Below are 18,560 nucleotides of genomic sequence, written 5' to 3'. Positions count from 1 at the left end.
TTTGGAATCTTCTGTTCAGCTCTTTAGTATCTTGAATTCTTCCTTGTGCTTTGGCTTCTCTACACTCCAGTGCAATCTTCAGAGTCTCTTCTGACGTCCATTTTGGTCTTTTCTCCCATGTATTATGTTTTATAAAATAAACCACCATTCACCTTTCCCATCTTTACCCAATCTTTTCATGTCTCTGCTGGATCCTTCCCATTTCCTTCACCCTTGCCCTCCAGCCACCAAAATATTCAACCCTGTGGTTTCTTTCCTATGAACCCTCACCCCTCTGCTCCCACCCCTTCCCTCCATAAGTCCTCACACATGTTTTACTAGCTATCTTTCTATATTTACCATAATAGTGTTAGGCCGGATTTATGAGACTGAGTAAGTTCACAAGCATAGTGCTTTCCAGCCTCTCTGAAGTTATATATTTCCAGTGTTTTTGAGCATATATTCATTTATCTGTTGGTCATCCCAATGTCTTCTTTGTGGAATATCTTTCCTTATCTTGCCAATTTTGTGATTGAGTTGTCAGTCTTTTCCTTCTGGAAGCCCTATAGTGTTCTATAAACTTTCATTATGAGACAAATGCTTTTTATTATTTTTCATTTTGTTTTTATTTTATTATTTTTATTATTTGCCAAATACTTTTTCCTAGTCTATAGGTTTTCTTTTCAATCTGTTGGGGGGGAAAGTGATTTTTTAAAAATTATTATTAATTTTAATGAACATTTACAGAGACTTTGTATTTCCATTCATTCATTGTTGCATTTTTCTCCTTGCCCACTCCTCCCCTCCCCTGTTCTCTCTTCTCTTTGAAAAAAGAAAAGACAAATTCTTTTATTGGTATACAGTCCCTTCCCTCATCCCCCACCAAGTCCACTCCACTATGCAGCCTTCATTCTGGACTCTTGTCATGCCCATAATACCCAATCATGTATCACTTTTAAATACTTCTTTCCCTCATCTGTCTCAATGTAGTATGCATTATTTATCGAATCATTTTCAGTCTCCCCACAACCCTGATGTCAGTCCTTTTCAACAACAGTGGCACTATGCAGTATTTGTCCTTTTGTGACTGAGATATTTCACTCAGCATAATGTCCTCCAGGGTCACCCATTTTTAATAATATTGCATGAGTTCCTTGCTTTTCAATGAAGCATAGTATTTCATTGCGTGAATATACTACAGCTTCTCTATCCATTCATTTGTTGATAGGCACTTAGGTTGTTTCCAACTCTTTGCTATTGTGAACAAAACTGCAATGAAACATAGGTGTGCATATATCATTTTGGGTGGCAGTTACTGTTTCTTTAGGGTATCTTCCCAGTAGTGGAATTGCTGTGTCAAATGATATTTTAATTTGCAACTTTTTCAGAGAAAGTCATACATCCTTCTAGAGTGGTTGCACCATTTTACACTCCCACCAACAGTGAATAAGGGTTCCAGTTTCTCCTCAACCTCCCCAGCATTTGATGTTTGCTGCTCTGTTAAATTGTGCTATTCTTACTGGGGTGAGATAGCATAGTTGTTTTGATTTGCATCTCTCTTAGAGTTTGGAATTTTGGATATTTCTTCATGTGTTTGTTGGCCATCGGAATTTCTTCTTTGGAGAAGTGTATATTCATATACTGTGCCCATTTTTCAAGTGGATTGTTTACCTTTATCTTGTTGTGGTACTCAAATATTTTATTAATTCTAGGTATTAGTCCCTTATCTGACATGTCAATACCAAATACTTTTTCCCAGGCTATGGCTTCCCTTTTTACACTGTTGGAGAAGTTTTCAGATGTGCATAGGAGTTTGATTCTTAGAAGGTCCCATTCATCTATTTTAGCCTCTCCTGGTTGTAGATTTTTCAGGATGATTGGAAAACTGTTTATGTTGTGGTTTAGGACTTCTAGAGTTCTTCCAAGCTTTTCTTTAATTAAATTTATATTCCTTGATTTTAGTCCTAGGTCCATGATCCAGCACCTTGACTTGGTTTTTGTGTACAGAGTGAGTTTTGGAACTTGCTTAACTTTTCTGTGGATAGTTTTTCAATTTTGCAAGCTCATTTTTTTAAAAAGGCTGTCATTACCTCACTTAACTGATTTAATCTCTTGGTCAAAAATCAATTGAACATAGGTAGATGGGCTGATTTCTGGATTCTCTGTTCTATTGCACTGGTCTATGCATCTATTATTGTACCAGTACCAGGCTGTCCTGACCACCACAGCAGTGCAGTATGATTTGAAATCAGGAAGTGATATGGCTCCTACCTTGTTTCTCTTATTAAGGAGTGCTTTGTCTATTCTGGCTCTCTTTCCATTCCAAATGAAATTGGATATTGCTTTTTCCATCTCATTTCAGAATGGAATTGGTAGTTGTATTGTTGTTGTTGTTATGTGCCGTCGAGTCACTTGCAACTTTATCCTGTGCCAATCGCACCGCCTCTGATACACCCATCCCAAGTACTCCAGTCACTGAATCAATCCACCTCATAGAGGGTCTTTCCCTCCTGCGCTGTCCCTCCACCCTACCAAGCATGATGTCACTCTCCAAGGACTGGTCTCTCCTTACAACATGTCCAAAGTATGGTAGTTGTATTAGATTGCATTTAACTAGGAAATTGCCTTTTCTAGTATTGTCATTTTCAGAATATTGAGTCTTTCTATCCATGATCAAGGGATATTCTTCTACTTCTCCAGGTCGCTTTTTGTTTCTTGTAGTAGTGTTTTGTAATTTTCTTTGAATAGATCGTTTGTGTTTCTGTTTAGATTTACTCCCAAATATTCAATCTTGTGATTAGCTATTGTGATGGGTATTGTTTTTATTAGCTCCAATTCTGTATTTTCTTGGTCACTGTAAAGAAATACAACTGATTTTGTATGTTGATCTTGTATCCTGCCACTTTGCTGAATTTGTCAACTATGTCCGGTAGTTTTCTTGCTGAGTCTTTAGGGTTTTCTAAGTATACTATCATATTATCTGCATATAGAGATAATTTTACCTCCTCTTTGCCAATTTGAATGCCTCTTATTTCTTTCTCTTGCCTTATTGTAATTGTCAATACTTTCAATACCATATTGGATAGGAGAGGTGATAGTGGCATCCTTGCCTAGTTCTTGTTCTTAAAGGGGATGCCTTTAACCTCTCTCCATTGAGAACAACTTTGGTTCTGAGGTTTGCTTAAATACCTTTTACTATGTTGAAGAAATTCCCCTCTAATCCTATTTTGTTGAGTATTTTAATCAGCAAAGGGTGTTGGATTTTGTCAAAGGCCTTTTCTGCATCATTTGATAGGATCATGTGGTTCTTGTTCTTTGCTTTGTTAATGTGATGAATTACATTGTTTTCCTTATGTTGAACAATTCTTGCATACCTGTTATGAATCCCACTTGGTGAATTCTTTTTTTGATGTATCATTCATTGTATTCTATTCTGGTCCATGACTTTTTTTGACTGGAAGTTGTTGTATTACCTTTTCAATTTCTTCCTTTGTAATGAATCTGTTTATGTGATCAATTTTGGTTGGTGTCAGTTTAGGTATATTGTGCATTTCTAAGTATTCATCAATTTCCTCTAGGTTTTCATATTTGAGTATTTTTCCATAATATTCAATTGTTAGTCTCTTTAGTTTACTTCGTTCTGTTGTGATGTTGCCTGTTTCATCTTTTATTTGGATTATTTGTGTCTTTTCCTTCTTTTGTTCATTTTACTATGGTTTGCCAATTTTATTGACCTTTTCAAAGAACCAACTCCTAGTGATGGTTTCAATTTCAATTTCAACTCCTTGGTGATGGTTTCAATTGTTTTTCGGTTTTCTATTTCATTTATTACTGCCCTAATTTTTATAATTTCAGGTTTTTTAGAGAGTGTCAGGTTTTATTGCTGTTCTTTTTCAATTTGTTGGAGATGTTGTGTTGGAGAGTCAATGGTCATTTTTTCCAGCCTTTTGATGTCTTCGCTTATTGCTATAAATTGACCTCTGATTTCTACTTTGACTGTTTCCAAGAGATTTTGGTAAACTTTCTTTTCTTTGTCATTTGTTTCAAGAAAATTTTTTATTTCATTTTTTATTTCTTCTTGTACACACTCATGTTCAAGTGAGGTGTTGTTCAACTTTCAAATGTATAGTTTTTTTCTCCTTTACCTTATTTTTAGTTTCTAATTTTGTAGCATTGTGATCTGAGAAGATGCTCTGTATTATTTCTATATTTATTAATTCATTGATTCTTGCCTTGTGGCCCAAGATGTGGTTTATCCCGGAGAATGTTCCATGCACATTGGAGAAGAAGTTATACTGTGCTTTTTTGGGGGGTGCATTAGCCTATACATTTCTGTGAGATATAGTTGGTTTATTGTGTAGTTTACTTCTTCAGCCCTCTGTTAAATTTCTTTCTGGTAGTTCTGTGTTTTCTTGAGAGTGGTGTATTGAAATCTCCAACTACTACAGTAGTCTTATCTAGTTCCTTTTTCAGTTTTCTTAATGTTTGTTTTAAATATTTTACAGCTCTATCATTTGGTTCATAGATATTTATTACTGTTATGTCCTCATGTTCTATTGACCCTTTAAGCATTATGTAGTGACCTTACTTGTCCTAACTGATGGTTTTTGCACTGAAATTTACTTTATCAGAGATTAATATCACTACTCCTGCTTTTTTTTCTGGTTGCCATTTGCTTGGTATATTTTTTTCTCACCCTTATATTTTCAGTCTTTCTTCATCTTCACTTTTCAAGTGTGTGTCTTCCCCCCCCCTTCTTTTTAAATTAATTATTCATTTCAATGAAAATTTACAGAGACTTTGGATTTCCATTCATTCACTGATGCACTTTTCTGCTCCACAACCCTCCCCCATAGTACACTATCCTCTTGGAAAAGTAAAAGAACAATTCTTTCATTATTTTACAATCCCTCCCCCCAGGTCCACTCCACTATGCAGCCTTTGCTCTGCACACCTGTCATGACAAAAATACTTAATCACATATCCCTTTCAAATAGTTTTTTCCCTCATCTGTTTCAATGCAATATACATTCTCAGTCTCCTCCCAACTCCGATGTCAGTCCTGTTTTACAACAGTGGCACCATACAGTATTTGTCCTTTTGTGACTGAAATACTTTACACAGCATAATGTCCTCCAGGGTCACTCATTTTGAATAATATTTCATGAGTTCCTTGATTTTCAATGCAGCGTAGTAATCCATTGTGTGAATATACCACAGCTTCTCTATCCATTCGTTTGTTGATGGGCACTTAGGTTATTTACAACTCCTTACGATTGTGAACAAAGCTTCGATAAACATGGGTGTGCATATATCTGCTTGGATGTCAGTTATGTTCTCTTTGTTGTATATTCCCAGTAGTGGAATTGCTGGGTCAAATGGCATCTATACTTAAAACTTTTTGAGAAAGCGCCATACTGCCTTCCAGAGTTGTTACACCATTTTACACTTCCACCAACAGTGAATAAGGGTTCCAGTTTCTCCACAACCTCACCAGCATTTGTTGCTTGCTGTTCTGTTAAATTTTGCTATTCTGACTGTGGTGAGATGATATCTCATGGTAGTTTTGATTGCATCTCTCTTAGAGTTACGGATTTTGAACATTTCTTCACATGCTTGTTAGCCATTTGAATGTCTTCTTTGGTGAAGTGTCTGCTCATATCCTGTGCCCATTTTTCTACTGGATTATTTACCTTAATCTTGTTGTGGTGCAGGTGTGTCTCTTGTACACAACATAGTGATGGATTTTTTTATATCTAATCTGATACTCTTTTTCTCTTCAGTGGTGCATTTAAACCATTCTTATTTACTCAGTGTCATTATTAAAATATATGGTTTTATTGCTATCGTTGTGTTGAGTTCTTTTTGGTATTGTTATTGGTTACTTTGGTCCATGCTGCTTTCTGTGGCACCTCTGTAAGAAGGACATCTTTCAGTGCTCCCTGCAATGCTTAACTTGTTTTTATAAACTCTTTTATGTTATGGGAATATCTTAATCTCTCCTTCATATTTGATGGACAATTTCTCTGGGTACAATATTCTTGGTTGACAATTGTGTCTTTGCGTGTTTGATATATGTCATTCCACTGTCTTCTTGATTGCATGGTTTCTGCTGAATAATTGGCATTTAGTCTTACCTGTTCTCCCTTAAAGGTTACTCTTTGTTGGAAAAAAAAATCAAATTACATAGAGATTTTATTTTTAGAGTGTCCCATTCATTGCTTTTATCTGTCCTTGGTTGTGTATTTCAGTAATGCTTGCAAATCTATTTATAATATAGACTAGGCCTTGTAAGTTTCATATCATTTTGTCTCTTATTATCTTTATAGTTTTGGACTTTATCTCTAAATATGCCTTGAGTTGATTTTTGTGTATTGTATGAAATATGGATCCTGCTTCTGCAGGTAGATGTCCAGTTTTGTCTCCACCATTTGTTGAAGGGGATGTCATTTCTCCATTTATAGATTTTGTTTCCTTTTTGAATATCAATCAGTTCACACAAGTAGATGGGTTAATTTCTGAATTATCAATTATGTTCCATTGGTATAGGTGTCTGTAATTGTATCATTACCAAGATGTTTTGGTGTAACAGCTGAGTAGTAGGTTTTGAGATCAGGGACTTCCATGTTTCTTACTTCATTCATTTTTGTTTTTCAGAAGTACTTTGTTTATGTGGGGTCTCTATTCTTTATGTTTTTATATATAAAAAATGAGTTTAGAATCTCTATTAAGATTGTACTAAAAATGTAGATTCCTTTTGGTAAGATTGTCGTTTTCACTGTGTTGAGTCTTCCTATTAACAGAATAATTTTTCATTTAAGTAGGTCTTTTTTTTTGAAGTAGTAATTTGTAGTTTCCTTATATGTTTCAGGTTAGGTTTATTCCCAAATATCTCAGTTTGTGGTTAGCTATTTGAAATCAAATTGCTTTCTTAGCTTCATTTTCCATGTTTTCTTGGTTACTATAGAGAAATCTTACTGATTTTTGTATCTTGACCTTATATCCTGTCACTCTACTAAATTTGTCAACTCAGTCCAATAGAGATTTTTGTTTGTTGAGTGGTTATAGTAGTACTCTTTATCTGGCTTCTGTTCACAAGGGATCTTTTAGTCTCCTTACATTGAGAATGGTATTGATTCTTCATTTTGTGTATGTACTTTTCACTATACAGAGGAAATTTCTTCCTATTGTCATGAATGTTTTGATCAGGAAGTGGTGTTAAATTTTGTAAAGGTCTTTTTCTGCACTAATTAAAGGATTATGTTGTTATTGTTCTTTATTTTGTTAATATGATGAGTTATGTTGTTTTTCTTATGTTGAACCATCCTTGCATACCTGTTATGAATACCACTTGGTCGTAAAAAATTATTTTGTTGATATGCTGTTGTACTCTATTTGCCATGACTTTGTTAAGGATTTATGCACCTATTTCTTGAGAGATATTGTTCTATGGTTTTCTTTATTGCCTGGTTTTTGTATTAAGTTTGTTCTTGTTCACAGATGACTCTTAGGGTATTCCTTCATTTTCTATTTTTTTTTTTATGTAATTTAAGTAGAATTGGTATTAGTTCATTCCTGAGGAGTCAGTAGAATTCAGCAGTGATGTCATCTGGACTAGAAAACATTTTTAAGGTGGAGACCTTTTATGACCTACCTAATAATTTCTTCTTTTATGATGTAGCTCTTCTAGTATTTCACATCTAGGTAGGGTATGAGTTCCTAGGATTAACACCGCTTAACAGGACAGTGAGCAATAAGTGTTGGAGAGGATGTGGAGAAATAGTAGCTCCCATGCATTGCCCATGGAATTGTAAAATGATACAACTTCTTTGGAACGATATTGGCATATCCTTAAAATGCTGAACACAGAAATTCTGTATGAGCCAGCTATTTCACTGCTATCAATATAATCTAAGGAAAATAAAACTGAGACACAAATGGAGATTTGTACACCTACAAGGATTCTGAAGCTTCATCTGACATATTTTGGGTAGGTTGCAAGGTGAGATCAGTCCTTGGAGAGGGATGTCATGCTTTGGAGGGTGGAGGGACAGTACAAGAGTGGAAGACCCTAGATTGATTCAGTGACTGGGGTAATGCGGGTAAGTGTGTCAGAGACAATAAGATTGGCAAAGGATAGAGCAGAGTTTAGGGCTCTTGTACATATGGTCGCTACGAGTGACAGGCAACTTGATGGCACATAACAACAACAACAACAATATGTTCATAGCAGTGTTGTTTACAAGAGGAAGAAAATAGAAACAACACAAATTCCATCAACAGATGAATGGATTTGAGAAATTATGGTACATTCATACAGCGGAATGCTGTACAGCACTAAGAAGCAGTGACTGTAAAATACTGTATAACATGGGAGAATCTAGAAAACATTATGATAAGTGATCTAATTCATAAAGGAAAATGCTGCTTAAGACCATTATTGTAAAAATAGAAGAATAACTAGCAAGATGTATATAAAAGTCCAAAAGTGAGGGGAGCTCTGGTGGCCTAGTGGCAAGGAACTGCAACAACAATCCCAGAGGTGCACGGTTCAAATCCACCAGATGCTCTGCCGGGGAAGGAGGGACAATCTCCTCCTGTACCAGTCAGATCTGATTTGACGGTACACTCACACAAAAGTAATAAAAAAAAAAATTTTAAAAAAAAGTCCAAAAGTGGATGAGGCAGGAGATTGAGAAACAGCAAATGAGGAAAGAAGAAAGTCACTAGGATAAGAGAGTTTCACATTGGAGGAGGGATGGAGAGAGAATTAGGAAAAATTCCAGTGGGAACCTGAAAAGATGAAGTAATAGCTGGCATAGAACAGTGGTGATTAAATATATAATTCACTCAGTACATCCTAGAGAGAGTTAAACCAGGCTACTCCTTGGAGGCAAAGATTCTGGGGCTTCTGACATATTTTGGACATGTTGCAAGGAGGGACAGGTCCTTGGAGAGGGACATCATGCTGGGTAGAGTAGAGGGACAGCGCAGGAGGGGAAGACCCTCTATGAGGTGGATCGATTCAGTGACTAGGGTAATCGGGATGGGTGTGTCAGAGGTAATGCGATTGGCACAGGACAGAGCAGGGTTTAGGGCTGTTGTACATAGGGTCACTATGAGTCACAAGCGACTCGACGGCACATAACAACAACAACAAGTACATGAATGATTGCTTTAATAACAATATGAATGTAGCAATGTATAAGAATTTTGTATACAAATCTCTGTTGTTGTTGTTGTGTGCCATCTATTTGACTGTCTCATAGTGAACTTATGCACATTATCTCTGAACCCTACTCTATCTTTAACCAATCTCATTGTCCTTAACCAGTCTCATTGTCTCTGACATGCCTACCCTCATTACTCCATTTACTGTGTGAATCCATCTCATCTGGGGTATTCCTCTCCTATGCTGTCCCTCCACCTTTCTAAGCATGATATCCTTCTCAAAGTACTGGTCCCTCTTGGCAATGTGCTCAAAATATGAAAGACAGAGCCTCAAAATCTTTATCTCCAAGGATCAATTTGGTTTTACCCTCTTTAAAACATATCTGTTGGTTCTTAACAGTCAGTGATACGGTATGTTCAGTATTCTTCTCAAATCAAAGGCATCAATTCTTCTTCTGTAATTTTTGGTAATTGTTCAGCTCTCTAAAGCATACAAGTAATTTGCAAAGACAGTGGCCTGGATCAGGGACACCTTAGTTTCTAAACTTATATCATTATTCTTCAGTACTCTAGAAAGGTCCCTGAAATCAGATTTTTCCTAATATGATTTGTCTTTTAATTTCTTGACTCCTGGTGCCAAGAGTGTTGATTGTGGAAACTAGTGAGTGGAATTTGATAATAATCTCAGTCTCTCCCCCATCTATTATGATACTGCCGATTAGTCCAGTGGTGAGGATCTTCATTTTCTTGATGTTGAGCTTCAACCTATACTACAGGCTACAGTCTTTGACCCTCTGCAGCAAATGCTTCAAGCCTTCCACAGTTTCAGCAAGCAAGGTTGTATCATCTACATGTCACAGGTTGTTGGCAAGTCTTCTTCAAATCCTTAAACCATATTCTTCCTCATAAAGTCCAACCTATCAAATGATCAGCCCACATACAAATTAAAAAAGTGTTGAAGGACTTTCTTGTGGCCTAGTGGCAAGAATGCATTGCATTCCCAAAGACGTGCAGTTCGAATCCACAAGATGCTCCACTGAAGAAGGAGGGCCAATCTCCTCCTGTACTAGTTGGATCAACAACAATGACAACAACAACAACAAAACAGAAACGTATGAAGACAGGACAAACCCGTGACACACTCCCTTCTTGATTTTGAACAATGCAATATTTTCTTGCTCTGTTCTGACAATTGCCTGTCGTCTAAGTATAGGTTTCACAATGCATAATCAGGTAATCTTGAATTCCCATTCTTCTCAAAGTTAGTCACAATTTGTTATGATTGGTACAGTTTTTACATAGTATATGGAGCACAAATAGACCTTCCTCTGATACTGTTTGCTTTTGATCAACATAGATCTGACATTGCTGAAATCAATATAAAATAAAGAAGAAAAAGACTGAATATCCAGTTGCAAAATGGAAAGAGAAATAGAAAGACTTTTCAGAGGAGGACATTTGGATGACCAACAGACACATGAAGAAATGCTCTAAATCACTTTCAATAATAGAGATACCAATCAAAACCACAATGAAACACCATCAGTAGCAGTGGCAAACTTTAACAGAATAGCAAGTTATAAATATTGAAGAGAATGTGGAGAGATAAGAACTCTTATACACTGTTGGTGATTTTGTAAAATGGTACAAACACTCTGGAAGACAGTTTGGTGTTTCCTCAGAAAGCTGACCATAGAAATTCCATATGACCTAGCTATTCCACTACTTGGAATATGCCCTGAGAAAATGAGAACTGAGGCACAAACAGACACATGTACAGCAATGTTCATAGTAGCATTATTCACCATCACAAAACATGGGAAAAGAACAAATGTCTAACCAAGACAGGATTGAGAAATTATGTTACATTCACACAATGGGATATTACAAAGCACACAGGAGCAATGATTTTGTAAATTACTACCTAACTTGGGAAGCACTGAAGAGCATTATACTAAGTAAACTAACTCAATCTCAAAAGACAAATACTTTATAAGACCATTATTATAGAATGAGTATGAGGATTCAAAGAGGGGAGGAGATAGCAGAGGCATGAGGATGGGCAGAGTGTGAGGGTGGTCTTAATCATAGGGTCTCACAATTTGATGGGTGGAAGGCAGGTAAATAAAGGAAAGGAGAAAGATCTGGTGTGAAAATCAATGTATATGAACTTCAGAAATTAACCAGTATAAAAAAGAAATTAAAAAACAAACCTACATAAAACAACCATTTAACTAGAAAAAAAATAAACAGAAAAATATAAAAAATTAAAATGATAAAGCTATGTAAATAAGCATGCATGTAAAAGTTTGTAAATTTTGACAATTAAAAACAAGGGATAAAAATATTTTTTTGGAAATATTTAAAATCAAGACAAATATTTTGTTTTTTTTTATTAAGGGGAAAAGTTCTGAATCCCAAAATAATAAAACACATGACTAAAAATATAGAATTTATGGTAAAGTACTGATTAAAATACAAAAAGAAATGGTAAAATATTCATGTCTGTAATTAAAAATTTAAATTAACTAGAAAATCTGCAACTACTAGGAGTATTGATGAATCACAGGTTCCAGATAAATCCCTCTCTAGACCTTTTTTTTTTTTTTTACCTGAAAAATCTGACTTAACCAAGGCCATGCCACCTTCTCAGTTTAGCCTACTTCTAATGTTGGTTCTATTGTTCAGAATATTCAAAGGCCTGATATTTCAGAAGTGAACGGTCAGTCCTTCTGCCTAGTCGGTCTTAATTTTAATGCTGAGACTTAGAGTAGTATCAGACAAATAAGCATTTTACAGAAAGGAGCAGATGAAAGACATTTTCCCAATTATAGAAGTCACCAACAGATTCAGTGTTGCTACTTTCCCTTGGAACGTTTGTCTTGATTCATCTCTTTCTCTACTCCACCAGCATCACCTTCTCTCATGCCTAGACCATTCATCTCCTCTTTCCTCTTATCAGCCCTTGATATGATGGCTTAAGTTTCAAGCCATCTGTGCTTCTGTGATTCCAAACACCTTGTGCTACTGCCAGTTTCTTATGCTGTGGCCAGTAGGAGGCAGTCATCAGAACAGAACAAGGAAAAACTGCATGGGTCAAAACTGGGAAGGTTGTGCATTAGGAATGTGTCCTAACTCCATACTTTTTCAATCTATATACAGAACAGATCATCTGGGAGGCTGGGCTGTATAAGAAGGCATGTGACATCAGGATTGGAGGAAGACTCATCAATAGCCTGCATAATGCAGATAACACAACCCTGCTTGCTGAAACTGAGGAGGACCTAAAGCACTTGCTGCAAATTATCAAGGAATTCAGCCTTCAATATGGATTAAAGCTCAACATCAAGAAAACAAACAGTCTCACCAGCAGATCAATTGGCAACATTATAATAGATGGTGAAGAGATTGAGATTGGTAATGGGTTTAGTTTACTTGGCTCCTCAATCAACACTCTTGGTACCAGCAACCAGGAAATCAAAAGATAAATTGCACTGTGAAAGTCTGCTGTCAAAGACCTCTCTAAGAGTGTTGAAGAGCAACAGCATCAGTATGAAGACTAAGCTGTGCCTGATCCAGTCTATAGTCTTTGCAATCACTTGGTATGCTTCAGAGAGCTGGACAATGACTAGAGATGAAAGAAGAACTGATGCCTTTGAGCTATGGCGATTGAGAAGAGTGTTGATGGACCACCAGGAGAGCTAACAGGTTTGTTCTGGAGAGGATGAAAACAGGATGCTCCTTGGAGACAAAGATTATGAGGCTTCATCTGACATATTTTGGGCATGTTGCAAGGAGGAACTTGGAGAGGGACTTCATACTTGGAAGTGTGGAGGAACAAAGAGAGGAAGACAATCAATGAGATGGATTGATTCAGTGACAAGGGGGTATTAGGGGTAGGTGTGTCAGAGACAGTAAAGTTGGTATAAGATAGAGCAGGTTTAAGGACTATTGTACATAGTGCTTCTATGAATCACAAATTACTCCACAGCACATAACGACAATGTTTGTTGGTCTCTTGGGACTTATTTTAAGTTTCTTCAGCCTCAATTTGAAATTGCATATGAGAAATTGATAATATGACCAACGTACATCCCTGATCTAGTTTTGACTGTCAATATTGATATTTTCCAACAATTTCTTCCATAAATGTATTTAATCTGATTCCTATGCAGCCCATCAGGTGAGGTCCATGTGTAAAGTCATCATTTGGGTCTTTTAAAAAAGGTATTTGCAATGAATGCTGTTGTTGTTCTTGTAATTAGATGTCTTTGAGTTGAGTACGACTCATAACAACCCTATAAAAGAAAAAAAGATCTGAACCTTGTTCTATCCAATGATATCCTCACACTTCTTGACAAACAAAAGACATGGAGCAGTCTCCATGTCCATCCACCTGTTTGAGAGTCTTCTTCTCCTTCACTGAATAGTCTTTCCAATTACTTGTTATGTATCTGAGAGATGGACAGTGAATAAGAATGACAAGAAGAAATTACATCTTTGAGATGTGGTGTTGGCAAAGAGCACTGAACATCCTGTGGACAGCAAAAAGAACAAACAGCTGGAGTGCTCTTTGTTGGCAAGAATGGTGAGGTCTTGACTCACATACTTTGGGAATGTTACTAGGAGTGGCTATTCTTTAGAGAAGAACATGATGTTGGGAAGGGTGGAGGATTGATGAAGGAGAGGATGACCCTCAACCAGGTTGGTTGACACAACAACTGCTACAACAGGCTCTTATGTGTCAGGAAGTGTGAGGATGGCACAGGATAGAACAGGGTTCAGATCTTTTGTTCATGAGGCCACTATGAGTCATATTTAACTTGAGGACACCTAACAATAACAAAAACAATGTTAGTTGATGCTGAATATTAATATTTTGTCCACTTGGCATAGTGAAAGAGCCGTTCAAAAGTGCACCATAGGATTGATTTAAATTCTATCTTTGACCACATTAAGGAGCTCTGGAAGAACAGTACATAACGTGTTGTACAGCTAACCATAAATTAAGACGTTTTAATTAACCAATAACTAATTGCTGTGTTCAAAATCCAATATGATAGCTCACAGACCACACAGAACCATACTAGGGAAGTCAAAAGGTTGTAACTCAGATGAATAACAGAATATAGTGAAGACAGCTTCCAAAATGGAAACACAGGCACCTCAGCCTCCAGTCTTGCATTGTTTCCAAGTTCCTACTCCAGCAAATATTGGCTTCCCTCTCCCAACTGTCCAACAAATTTATCAGTCCTACCAATATTGGCTTCCTGATCTCCACTCTCACTCCCACTGCCAAAATCCCATCTCATATTAATTCTTAAGTTCAGCTGTCACTACTGCAGTTATCCCAAAGTGTTTCCTGCATTCCATAGGGCTTGGGGAGGTTTTCTTGTCTGACTGGGGGAAACCAGAGAATTTTCTCTTCTGGTGGGGAAGACCCTCTATTTCTGCAGCTAGAGTGGTTCAATCTATTGGTGAGACTAGCCAATCTTTTCATAGATTGTTGAGACTGGCCAATCCTATTGTGGTATATAGCCAATACCTTTGTACATAGACCAACACATCCCATTTGTATGTTGTTGTTAAGTGTCAAGTTGTAGGCGACTCATATTAGCCACCCTATGAACAAAAGTCCTCAGTACTTGTGTGACTGTCATCCTTTCTCCAGGTTTATAGGGTTTCCACAGGCAAGCTATTACAGAAGTGGCTGCCACTCCTGCTTCCAGCCTTGTTTTAATTGGGGGGCTCTACCAAACACTGTTCACCATGGGCAATCATTATCACATTTGACACACTGTGTTAAGCTTCACAGCAAGCTCAAGTTACCTCAGTACGGCAAGTGGACACACCAGGACTATACGACCTAGAAGACCTAGGAGAATGTTTGACCAAAAATAATAAAAAACCAAGCCTAAGCCATAGAATGTTTAACCAAAAAACAAACAAACAAACAAAAAAACCCCAAAACAGACCTGAGGCCATAGATTAAAATCACCCATCTTTGGCTTGGTAGCATCTCTTTCTGTCCAGTAGGTCAACTGATCTCTATGTTGTTGTTAAGTGCCATCCAGTCGTAAGCTACTCATAGCGACCTTATGAACGAAAGTCCTCAACACTTGTGTGACTTTCGTCCTTTCTCTAGGTTCATAGGGTTTTTGGAGGCAAGCTATTGTGGAAGTGGATGCCACTCCTGCTTCAAAGCTTGTTTTAGTCAGCGAGCTCCACCAAACACTGTCCATCACAGGTAGCCAGCAATATAAAATAAGGGCTAGAAAAATAATATTGAAAAATAACCTCCACAGGAAACCCTCTGGCTTCCCTAGCCATTAAAATTCACATGGAAAAAAAAAATCACATTTCCCATACAATATACCATAGCTATATTTGTGAAAATACGCATTTGGCAACCACATTCCTTGTAGTTTAATGTGTTCCATTTTAAATAGCCACTTCTGATTTGTCCATAGGTGACTGGAATGCAAAAGTTTCAAACAAGGAAGAAGGATCAGAAGTCAGGAAACCTGAACTTGGAGACAGAAATTAAACTGGGGACAGAATGAGAACATTCTGTACAATGAGTGATTTATTTACTGCAGATACCTTTTATCAGAAACAAAAACAGTAACTATACACATGGACCTCACCAGATGGCCTACAGAAAAATCAGATTGATTAAATCTGTGGGGAAGATCATTGGAGAAGCTCAATATTAACAGTAAAACCTATGCCAGGTATTGACTGTGGATCAGATCATCAACTACTAATATATAAGTTCAAACTGAAGCTAAAGAAAATAAAATAAAATCTGCAGAACCAAAGTTTGACCTTGAATCTATCTCTCCCTAATTGAAAGATTATCCAGGAACAAATTTCTACCTGTTAATACGCACAAGCAAATATTAGACAAGCTGTGGGAAGATATAAAGAATTTCATCATGAACAAAGGAAAAAGGTATGACAAAGATGGAGGAAGAATAAAAGGCCAAAATAGATGTCAGAAGAGACTCTGTATATTGCCCTAGAGCACGAAGAAGCCAAAACAAAAGGAAGAAATCAAAATATTAAGGACCTGAACAGAAGATTTTAAAGGACAGTATGGATGGCAAAGAGATTGAGATTGTTCACAGCTTCAGTTTGCTCGGCTCGACAGTCAACACTCTTGGCACCAGCAGCCAGGAAATAAAAAAAGGTATTGCGATGGGAAACTCTGCTGTTAATGACCTCTCTAAAGTTGTCAAGATCAACGGTGTCTCTCTGGAGACTAGGGTGCTCCTGATACAGGCCATGGTCTTTACCATGCATCTTGTTATGCATCAGAGAGCTGGACAATGACTAGGGAGGACAGAAGGAGAATAGATGCCTTTGAGCTGTGGTGCTGGAGAAGAGTATTGAATGTACCATGGACTGCCAAGAAAACAAACAAGATTCATCCTGGAGAGTGTTAAACCAAGCTACTCCTTGGAGGCAAGGATTCTAGGGCTTTGTTTGACATACTTTGGGCATGTTGCAAGGAGGGACAGATCCTTGGAGAGGGACATCATGCTTGGGAGGGTGGAGGGATGGTGCAAGAGGGGAAGACCCTCTATGAGATGGATTGATTCAGTGACTGGGGTAATCGGGATGGGTGTGTCAGAGGCAGTGTGATTGGCACAGGATAGAGCAGGGTTTGGGTCTTTTGTACATAGGGTCGCTATGAGTCGCAAACGACTCGACGGCACATAACAACAACAACAATGGAAAGACAAAGTACAGTAATAAAATGAAATGTTCAAAGAGCTGGAGTTGGAAAATCAAAAAGACACACTCTGCATTTCTTAAATTAAAGCAACTGAAGAAAAAAAATAAGCCTCTAGTTGCAGTACTGAATGATGTTGTGGGCAGAATGCTGAATGACCAAGAAAGCATCAAAAGAAGATGGAAAGAGTACACAGAATGACTATATGAAAAAGAATTGTCTGACACACAAAAATTCCATGAAACAACATATGATCAAGAACCTATGGTGATGAAGGAGGAAGTTCAAGTTGTTATGAAGGAATTGCAAAAAAAAAAGGCTCCACAAATTGATGGCATACCAATTTTGACATATTTCAACAGACATATGCTGCCCTAAACATTCTCACCAGGTTGTTCTTCCAGGTGGAGAATAACCACTTGGCCTCCTGACCCAGATCCATATTTATTCCCATTCAAAAAAATGGTAACCTGACAGAGTGTGGAAATTAAAGAACAATATCATTAATATTACATGCAAGCAAAATCCTGCTGAAAATTGTTAAAAACAAAACAAAAGACATGACTGCAACATCACATCAGCAGGGAACTGCCAGATGCACAGCCTGGATTTAGAGGAGGCCATGGCACTAACACATTTAGTCAATGTTAAATAGATCTTAGCTGTATCTGAGTTTCATTGACTATGCAAAGGCATTTAACAGTGTAGACCACAGCAAACTGTGGCTGACTTTGAGAAGAATGAGAATCCCAGAAGAGTTGCCTGGGCTTCTACAAACCTATACTTTGACCAGGAGTTCGTCATTAGAACAGAACAAGGAAACACTGTATTTCTGATTTCAAAGTCAGAAAAGGTGTACACCGGGAATGCATTCTATTTCCATACTTTTCAATATCTATGTGAAACAGATCATTTACGAGACTGAGCTCTATGAGGATAAATGCCACATTAGGATTGGAGCAAGACTCATTAACAACCTGTGTTATGCAGATGACACAACATTGCTTGCTGAAACTGAGGAGGATTTGAGACATTTGCTGCAGAAACTCAAGAACTGCAATCTTCAATATAGTTTGAAACTCAATATCAAGAAATCCAAGATTCTCATAACTTGGCCAGTTGGATGATGATAAATGGAAAAGAGACTGAGATTTTTGACAGCTTTAGCTTGCTTGTCTCCACAATCAACACTCTTACTACCAGCAGCCAAGGGAATCAAAAGATTAATTTTATTGGGACAATTTACAAGACCTCTCCAGAGAACTGAAGAGCAATGATATCAGTCTAGAGATTAAAATACAAAACAACTGATCCAACCCATGATCTTCACTAGACAAGAATTAAGGATTAAAGAAGAAAAATCAATGCCTTTCAGATATGGTGTGTGGAATTTAATATACCATGGACTTCTAAGGGAAAAAAAAAAAAAAACAACAAAGCCCAAACCACCCAGATTCATGCTGGATTGGATAAAACCAGGCTGCTCCTTGGATGTAAAGATTTTGGAGCTATGTCTCACACACTTTGAATATGTTGCAAGGAAGGATCAGTCCTTGTAGTGGGGCATCATACATAGAAGGGAGATGGATTGACTCAGTCGCTGAAGTTATGGATGTAGGTCCATCAAAGACCATGAAATTGGTTAAAGGTAGAGCAGTGTTCAGACCTGTTA

This window comes from Elephantulus edwardii, unplaced genomic scaffold (genome assembly GCF_000299155.1).
Source record: "Elephantulus edwardii isolate Elephantulus edwardi_28Jun2011 unplaced genomic scaffold, EleEdw1.0 scaffold00301, whole genome shotgun sequence".
Taxonomy (NCBI): domain Eukaryota; kingdom Metazoa; phylum Chordata; class Mammalia; order Macroscelidea; family Macroscelididae; genus Elephantulus; species Elephantulus edwardii.
The sequence above is the reverse complement of the archived record's forward strand: the minus strand, read 5'-3'. Positions refer to the sequence as shown.